The sequence below is a fragment of the Saccopteryx leptura genome, chromosome 3 (genome assembly GCF_036850995.1).
Source record: "Saccopteryx leptura isolate mSacLep1 chromosome 3, mSacLep1_pri_phased_curated, whole genome shotgun sequence".
Classification (NCBI taxonomy): Eukaryota; Metazoa; Chordata; class Mammalia; order Chiroptera; family Emballonuridae; genus Saccopteryx; species Saccopteryx leptura.
In genome coordinates this window covers 224,630,883-224,639,022 of record NC_089505.1, presented here as the reverse complement: position 1 = coordinate 224,639,022, position 8,140 = coordinate 224,630,883, and positions in this window count along the sequence as shown.

Sequence of the window (8,140 nt, the reverse complement as noted above, 5' to 3'; positions counted from 1 at the left end):
TCACCTCCAGGAAAGAAGCTGGTCCAGAAGCCAGGACCTGGACACCTAGATGCTCTTGCCTATAAGCCTGGCTCATGTCAACAGGTGATTTCTGTGCTCCATGTTTTGTCTTCCCAGAATCATCCTTTAGGGACCCCCCATACACACACACACACACACACACACACACACACACACACACACACACACACACACACACCCCACCTCCACCACCACCACCACCACCACCACCTCCACCACCACCACCATGTGAAAGGAAGTGTGGGTGAGGGAGGGCGTTACAATTATTGAACACCACTTACATGTGCTGTCCAAGGGCTGTGTGTACACTGTTTCCACCATGCACCATCCTAGCTGCCCTTATCCCTAAAAAAAAAAAGGCCCCAAGACCTTGGACTTCAGAGTTGGGTGGTCTTGAAGGCTCTGCTCTCATTACTGTGGGTCCTGTCCAAGTAACTGTGCTTTACAGACACATCTTCATTGGTCCTGCAAAGCAAGGGCAGGTCCTCCGTACATGTCTGCATTCATGAGGAAGGCCAGTGTTCTCCAATAGCTTGGAAGCCTCAGTTGCCTTACCTGTGAGATGAGATGTTAAAGGCTCTATAAATTTTAGGAATGATGATGATAAGATGAAGTATTTTGGGCTCTAAAAGCTCCTCTAGATGTTACCTTGGGCCTCACCGCCACTTGGGACTTGGAGCCTGACCAGAGGCAGATTTAACGGCGGACGCACCTGGCATGCGCCCTGGGCCCGGACTTCTGAAGGGCCCCGCAAAACCCCAACTTTACACTCTTTTCTAATGACACCAAGTTTGGTTTCATATGTGCAATTTTAACATTAATGGTACATAATATTTTCATTTATTTAAAAATATGGTTCACATGTATTTTTATTTTCCCTGTTTCTCTCTCTCTCTCTTTTTTTTAAGGGGCCTAATATTTTCTTCTGTGCCCGGGGCCTCAACTGGCTATAATCCACCTCTGAGCCTGATTTTATTTCTCACTTTGCCAGGTCACTTTGGGGCCAAAAGCTTCTGCCAGACAATGTCAAAACCGGTGTGAGAGAGGGTCCCTGGGGCGCTGGACCAGTCTGCCATGTCAGAGCTATTCCAAAGCACAGAAGTGCCCTCTCTTCTCCCACCCTGCCTTCATGCCAACACAAAGGTGGGCTGTCTTTCCTCTGCGTGGGAGGGAGGAGAGGCGACTAAGCAGGGCCCTGAGGAAAGGGTGACCCTGTGGCCCAGCTCCCCACCTCACCCCTCTTGGCAGCACAGTGTGACCTGCTCCAGTTCCCTCCTCACACCAGCTGGACCACAGGCTCCTTCCTTTAATTAAAAACATTTAGCCTTAGTTTGCATGGGATCCTTTTCTTTATGCAGCCTTAGTTCAGAAAGAGCCCAGAGGTTCACTGAGCGTGGCTGCCTCACATCCCAGGACAGCCCTGCTGAGCAGCGCTACGGTCCCTGTGTGCCCCAAGCGCCTGCGGGGTGGGCAGAGCTGCCTGTTGCGTCTCCAGCTCCTCAGCCCCCACCTGGTTCAGACCCCAGATCTCCTCCAAGAAGCGCTTTACAGACACATCTTCATTGGTCCTGCAAAGCCAGGGCAGGTCCTCTGTGCATGTCTGCATCTACGAAGAAGGCGGGTGTTTTCCAATGACCTACATTTGTGGGACACTGAACTGAGTTGCTGGGTATTTCAGGATGAGTCACAAGTCACTCCTGGAAGGAACAAAACCTTGACAGGACAAAATACTGGAGATTACACCAAGAACTGCAATGTCTGTAAGAATTCACCTGGAGGAGCTCTGGGGTTCATAGGAGGGCAGGATGCAAACTGCCAGTCGCACCAGACCCTTCTTATTAGCACCTTAAATAGACTCTGATGCTTAGGAAAATCAGGAAGATTCACACATGTCAGATGAGCGGTCTAAACACAGGCCAGCTGGTCTCCCAGGCCACCCTGTCCCACGCAGGAGGGGAGGAAGGACACTCCCTGAGGAGACCACCCTTTTCCCCTTCCAGCTGCTTCTGCTCTAGAGAAAGGGCAGGCAGGACACAGGCCTGAGAGACTCTAGATCAGGGTCTTGCTTCTGACTCCAGTCATCTCAACCTCAGCAGGGCCTGGCAGCCTCAGCAGACCTGGAGTGTTCTCCATGACCTCCTCCAGCCTGCCCAGTGTTCTACCCACCCCTTCTCCTCCATCACCTAGCCAATGCCCACTGCCCTCCAGCTGCCCCAATGTCTCAAGGCCACAGAGACGAGAGCGGAATCAACAGCTTAGTTCTTTCAGATGAAGAAGAGGAGGTGCAGAGAGCATTTCTTTATCTCTGCTTATGTTGTTGTCCCTTTTCCCAGATGGTTTCTGAAGACCCACATCCTGACCTCTATGAGCCAGTTTATCTCCTCCTTTCTACAAATCCCTTTTCATTTCCTTAGACTGGGAGATGGGCACCATGGGGTAGGGTACTAGGATTACTGTGATTTTATCCATACAGTGTCTGATGTAGAATGAAAAACCAATAATGAATGAATGAATGAATGAGTGAGTGAATGAATGGATATTTTCTTGGGAAAAGTATAATAATATAGACCCAAGGGCCTATCACTTATTAGCAAATACTGGATAATGTGGGTTAGTCTCAAGAAGGTGAATGAATAAATGAATGAATGAATGGGCTCAGAACTAGACTCAGCTTTCCATGTTAAAGACAGAAGAGAAAAAAGATATACACCCAATGTGGAAGGGGTTCCTACCCCTTATTTGCTGGCCGTGTGCTGTATTCTTCCCAAGTGGCGATACCAGGGCTAGATGGCATCAGCCCCTCCTGCAAATCTCCAGAGGAAAACAGGCAACCTGCCCTCTCCCTTGATTATGTGAAGCCTCTGGAACTGGGACTCTGGGGTTCCAGACATTCAGGAAACACTATTCTAGGCCCAGGAGAGGACAGGTTCTCTGAGGACTTGTGCTGAGGTGTGTTTTCAGTACCTTATTCCCTTCCCTGCCAAATGGAAGATGGAAGTCTTTCATTAGCATTTTCTCAGCCACAGGCCCTAGAATGGAAGGAGCCCTCCCTTCTTCATCTCCCTTGCTGTGAGTGCTATGCAGAATGGGGGGAGGTAGAGAGATAGCCCTGGACAATAGCAGAAACTACCACCTGCACAGCACTTTTCAGTAGCATTGTCTCCTATCATCCTTATGAGCAATTGACGAGGTTAACGTTGATCTATTTCATAGGTGAGCGAAGCGAGGTTCTGGTTGGCTCAATAATGTACCCAAAATCACCTAATGACTGAGTGTTGAGGTCAGGATTTGGACCCAGACCCTCTGATTCCAGAGACTAGTGGGGTTAGGGAAGACCATCTGACCGGCAAGTGGAGCCTGGACAAGACCCCTGAGTATCCAGGCTTCCTCTCCTGAAGACTGTCTTCCCCCTGACCGCCCAGTGTTTGCCAGTAAACGATGGGCCTCTGGATCAATACCATCATACTCTTCCCAAGAAAATACTTGTTTTCATAAATCTCAGAGTCATGGTGCCTTAATTAGAGGAGAGCTTGGATGAACCACTGATGAACAGTGTTAATAATTCAAGTTTTAGTTTTAGTGCATATATCAGAGTGACAAGTTCCATTCAGTTAACCATCTCAAATGCAGTAAGCCTCGGAGATGGTCTCCAAATGACCCCTGCCTCCTGATAGCCATACCCTTGTATGGTCACCTCCCACATGACAACAGAGTTGGTGTAATATGACCACTGGCACACAGCAGAAGTGATGTGTCACTTTCAAGGCTAGGTTATAAGGTGAGGCTCTGCCCTGCTGTCTCTTCAGTTACTTGTCTTAGGGGAAGCCAGCTGCCATGTCATGAGGATACTCAGGCATCCCCATGGAGAAGCCCACATGACGGAGATTTGGGGCCTCCAGGTGACAGATGTGTGAGAAAGACATTTTGCATGTGGATGGTCTAGCCTCAGTCAAGCCTTCAGATGACCATAGTCCTGGCTGAAAGCTTGCCTATAACCTCATGAAAAACCCTGAGCCACAGCCACCAGCTGTGGACAATCTCCCGGAGCTATGAAGCCCCTGGTTCCTGACCTTCAGCTATTGTGTCAGATGTTCCATGTCTGTTGTCCCAAGTGTGTGGTACTTAGTCACATGGCAATAGATAACTGGCATTAGACTCATTCTCCCCAGCTGCTCTGAGAAGTTCTACTCTCAGTCATAAGAATGTACTGTTAGCAGACTGCTCTAAGAATGGTTTCAGCACTAGAGCAGGAAGTAGAACTTCTTTCTTTTTTGTCCTAAACTGACTTCTTCAGGCTCTAACCCGGCCTCTAACGCTGGCATCGAGGTGTGGTGAGTCACACATCAATTCATTCTTGGCATTTTAGATGTGATTGTGATCAATTCCCAGAAGGAATCCTCCCAGCAGCTGGTCTGGGGACATCAGGGATGTCCCTCAGAGTCCAGTCAATGCTTTATTCTGCTTTGTCTGACATTCTGGCTGAGAAGAGGGGTCATCCTTAGAGAGGGGTCACAGAGTCTTTCCTGGGCAGGAGGTAGGAAGAATGGCAGGGGTGGGGGCGGAAGCCGAAGGAAAACACAACCCCTGCATTTCATATCTGTGTGCGTGTAGGGAGCGGTCCTTCCATTCACAGTCTTCAAAGAAGTGGAGACCAGAATCAGCACTGATCAAGTTTCACAGTTTCTTGTTACTTTTTCCCTAGTTGCTATATTTTTTACAAGGGAGCTGGGGCAGGGGGAGCACAAACTGGGATATGGGGAGGGGAAGGGGCAACAAACTCCCCAAGTCCCTGAGGACTAAGTCAAAGAAAAAACAAGTCCCTGAGAAGTTGGTCTGGGCCTGTGAAGGAGGTGTGGGCACTTGTCCTGGGACCCCCAGACACTGTTCCCCGGTTTCTTTCTACTGGCTGGACTCTGCCTGTAATTCATGTAGATGCCACCAGGGGGAGAAGCGCCTGTCTTGCAATCATGAGGTGATTTCCCATGGGTGTGCGTAACTGAGAAGATAGGGTTTCACCTGGTGTTCACACTGTTCCTAAACACACACACACACACACACACACACACACACACACACACACCACAAAATACTAATTACTGAGAAAGGACTACTCCACTAAAGAGCCATTGTAAGTTGCTCATCCCTAATTCCCATGCAGGCCTTTGCTGCCTCATCTTTATAGTGAATGGGTCCAAAAAGTGATTTCCAGGATCCAGCTCTGAAATTATTAAATTAAAAGCCCATCCTAATGACTACATCCTAACTGATTACATCTGTAAATACCCTATTTCCAAATCAGGTCACATTCATAGGTCATAGGGTTAGGACTTGCACGTATCTTTTGGGGGGACACAACTGAGCCCATAACACTGCCTAAATATTCTTACTGCCAGCTCATTCTTTGGCTTCTCGTAATCAGGTTTCTTTCCACACCTTGCTGCTCACAGGGTGCCCTGAAGGTCACCAACGCCAAATTCAATGGCTCCTCAGTCCCTATCCTGTGACTGCACTGCAGTATTTGCCATGGTTCCTTGTCTCCTCCTCCCGCAGACATCCACATCACTGCGTGTACCGGTAATTCTCTCATCTCCCAGGTGTGCCTTCTCTGACGTCTCCTTCCCTCCCATCTCCAGTGTGAGGTACGTTTGAGTGCTGGGGACTCGCTCCTGTTCTCTTCTTTCAACACCCTCTCCTTTGGGCAGCTCCCAGCCTCCACGCTTCAGTGCTCTCTTCTAAGTAGATAACAAATATCTCTTTCTGGCCTGACTGTCTCCCAAGCTGAAGGCAAGCACTGCCTCTTGGAAATCACTGAAGAGCCTAAAAGGCAACATATCTCAAGCGTAACATATCCTCTTTACACACACACACACACACACACACACACACACACACACACACACCCCTGAGCAAAGAAACAACTCGCTTCTCCTCCTGGATTTCCTATTACTCATACAAATACCACCATCCTCCCAATCTTTATTTTTCAAGCATCCATGTAAGTCCTTGTGAAATTGTTCCAAGATGATCCAGAAATACTGTGGCACTTTGAATATGAAGAGGCACCAAAAGAGTGAGTAGAGCCAATCTAGTGAGATGTGCCTTATTGCCAAGACAGTGACCCCATCTTATACACAGGCTGTTGAGACCGGGGGAAGTCTGGGCTACATCTGCCCCTATTGATGGAGACTCTCAAAGCAACAATAGCAAAGGCATAAAGTGCAGACAATTTAGTTTCAGTCCCAGGGAGGCCCAGGGTTCCTCTCTCATGTGCTGTTTGATTTTGAATATAAGATTTGCACTTTATTTTGCATTTCTCTCAGAGCCTCTGGTAGAGTGCCACGCATATAGCTGGTACCCTGTAAATATGAGGGTGTAATGGAATTTGCCTGGGTGTTAATCTCAGCCATAAACCCAATCCACTTGCACTCAGGGATCTGTAAATAAGCAGTTGATGCTGCTTCTCTGCAGATAAGCTGCCCAGAACCTCCATTCCCCGCACAGCCAGACAGCATAATAATGGTGATGTTTAAGATTCAGGGCTGAATGGACTGTCGAGATGACCTGCTTCAACCCCTTTGGTTCATTGACAAGGAGGCAGCCATTCTGAGACGTGGGAGACTTCTCCCAAGCCCCCTATGTGGTCCCCTTACATGCTATCTGCCTTTATTTACCTCCTCTTTAGAAAGAATAACACTGGGCTCAGATAGCTACTCCTGGGACAGGCAGAGGGGGCCTCTATGATCTCACCAGCCTCAGTATGTCGGGGGTGTAGTCACGTTGCACATTTCATCCTGTGACATCCACCCACAGCACTGCAGACATGCTGCCCGGCAGCAAGACATCTCGGGAAACCTTTAGGGATATTGTTCTAGATTGATCCTTGGGGTCTGGAGGGCTCAGCAAAGATAGGAGGGAAGACAAGAAGTGTTTAGGGTTGCCAAGTGTATGTTCTGTTCTCAGAACATATGTGCCAAGTGTATGTTCTGTTCTCAGAACATATGTGCCAAGTATATGTTCTGTTGGGATCTTATGTCCTTTTTCAATAAAGGAAGTGATGTTGGGCAGAAAATCGGTGTCAGTTACATACAGGGGTGGTCAAAACTAGGTTTACAATTGTAATACAAATAAGTAATACAATAACTAATAAAGAATACAAAAATGGACTCCATGTTTTGTGTACTCACAACTGTAACCCCACTTTCGCCCACCCTTGCATTTATGACTCTGTTGGGGCCTGTACTATGCCTTGTCTTGGTACAGCTGTTTATGTGCAATGAGACAGACCAGGACTATGGGGTTATTTTATTTCAAAGTTAGTATAATTTATTTTATTTGTGTATGTGTGCACGTGTGTGTGCATCCCTGAGGCCCAGGCACAGGGCCCTGACAGCTCCGGGAGAGGACATGTGTTCAGGGAATGCCAGGGAGTGCCCGGAGCCCAGAAACAGGGGGTCCAGGCTGCAGGTGAGGGCAGGCATCACAAAGGTACAGGGTCCCCATCTCCCTAACGTTCAGGCCTCTCCTGTTACATAAAGTCTCTCAGTCCCTGTTCTCTGACACTTGATACTCACCACTTAATGTCTTATTGGGCCATTGTCACATGCGCTCTGGCATCAGAGGGACATAAGGGTACAACAGATAGAAACAGAGAGTTTGGCAAGATGGACTGATAGGAACAAAGCCCTACCTGTCTATGTTCACAGCCCAGCAGGATGCACACCAGACTCCCGTGACCGTGAGCCCCTGTGGCTGCGTTGCCATTTCCCTTTGCCCACAGCCTGTCTTCTTTCTATCAAAGCCCCAGGGCCCAGTTCTGGAGGTAAAGGGAGCAGTGAAGCTGTTTGCTGTGCCCTCTTAGGAGCCAGGCTTTTGTAGTAGCTCCTGTGGTCCTCTCAGCAGCCTTTGAGTTAGGTGATGATCTCTCAGTGTTCAGTGAAGGAGTTTTCACTCAGAGAGGTTATAAAGTGTGCTTTAGTCACCCAGACCCTCGCAGCACTGCTGGGGGAACTGGGACTCAGACTCTCCCTACACAGCCCTCCTCAGCAGCCCCGCCCTATGGGGAACTTACCTGGGCCAGGCGGGGAGTACATGCTGGGCTGAAGAGTGACTCTTGGAGAGC